The sequence below is a fragment of the Sinocyclocheilus rhinocerous genome, unplaced genomic scaffold, assembly GCF_001515625.1.
Source record: "Sinocyclocheilus rhinocerous isolate Xijiao unplaced genomic scaffold, SAMN03320098_v1.1 scaffold3183, whole genome shotgun sequence".
Taxonomy (NCBI): Eukaryota; Metazoa; Chordata; class Actinopteri; order Cypriniformes; family Cyprinidae; genus Sinocyclocheilus; species Sinocyclocheilus rhinocerous.
Window position 1 is genome coordinate 1 of NW_015636049.1, and position 1,570 is coordinate 1,570.

Here is a 1,570-nt window from a genome sequence, read left to right on the forward strand (position 1 = left end):
AACAAGGCCGACCAAAGTGCTGCACAACATACAATAATATATAACGAGGAGAAAATCAGTAAACAAATAGAAACAATTCAAAATCCATGCAACAACAAAAGTAGATTAAAACAATTCAAAGGCACATATTACATGTTAAAAGCCAGAGAGAAAAGATGTGTTTTAAGATATGACTTGAACTCAGATAAAGTGGAAGCCATTCTGATGTGAACTGGTAAGTTGTTCCAGAAGGCTCTAGATCCTCTGGTTTTTAAGCGGGTTCTAGGGGTCTGAAGGAGAAATTTGGCCTTAGTCTCCTCTTCGAAGAGTAGGGGTGGAGTAAATCAGACAAATAAGATGGAGCTTGATTGTTAAGTGATTTATAGACAAGTAGCAATATTTTAAACTCAATTCGATAAAGTTATCTTGTGTGATTAAAATACGATTGTCATAATCTCATCTGAACTAATATTGATCTTTCACAGCTCAAACTAAAACAGTGACAGCAGTGACTCCAGTCCACAGCACAAACTCTCAGGATCCCTCGACTACAAACTCACACGTAACTAAAGGTACATCATCAGTGTCTTCCTCACACCAGTGCTTTACAGCGGCTCTCAGATACTGTTTTCTTCTTAAATCAGTCTCTAGATATAATGAATTCCTCTCTGAAGACAGGCAATCAACTGTTCACTATCAGTTCGAGAAACGGTTTATTTGCTGGTTTATTCTGAGCTCAAAAGAGTGCGAGAGACATTAACGCACTGATGCTGACTGTACACTTTGAGTAACTCAACTGTCTGCATATCTGCTAAATTCTGCTGATCTTTAGTTTTTTACAAATGCTTACACACAGTTTTTGAAACTATGGCTCCATTTCTCTAAACTCTACACACAAAACCACAAAACACACACACAACATGCAAAACATCACACGCATCTTGCAAAAGCAAACACTTCTTTCAAAACTATTTTAACTCTTCTAATAATGGTATTTTTTCCTAGTAACTCTACAAACAAACATAAAGTAATTAGCCACATACACACACCAAACTACACACAGATGTGAAGAATGTAAAACTCTCCTCTCTCGTGTGTGTTCTGCTTGTTCAGAGTGCAGTGGAGGAGTTTAACACAGCACTCACACACACATGCATATTCACATATACACTCTATATACAGTATGCATGCATGCATATTCACATAAACAAACTATATTGTATAAAGCGCTTCAGAAATAAAGTTGACTTTCTGACTTGGCTTATATGCATATTCAGTGTGTGTGTGTGTATATAGTGCATATTAATTTTGTATTTTTTTTATGTCATTACATTGTTTAGAGCATAAGAAAAAAAAAAACATTTTAGAAAAATGATATTTTTTTGTATGTTATGCTGTCTTCTGGAGAGGACACCAGGATTTTTGTTTTTTTAAATCACCAATTAAGGAGGATAGGAGGATGTGATGTGTGGCCAAGTACGGTGTCTCATACTCTGAATTTGTGCTCTGTGTTTAACACATCTAAGTGCACACACACAACACACACAGCAGTGAGTAGTGAACACACACACACACACACACACACACAGCA

At 36.4% G+C, this 1,570-nt stretch overlaps 1 long non-coding RNA gene across 1 annotated transcript in view; it reads left to right on the forward strand.

The window, feature by feature from the left end:
- Positions 1 to 480: 480 nt before the first annotated feature.
- LOC107747638 (uncharacterized) overlaps positions 481 to 1,570 on the forward strand; it is a 3,096-nt gene continuing 2,006 nt past the window's right edge. The window contains exon 1 of the long non-coding RNA XR_001640824.1: positions 481 to 551. This is a non-coding gene — a long non-coding RNA (uncharacterized LOC107747638). The remainder of the gene's footprint in view (positions 552 to 1,570) is intronic.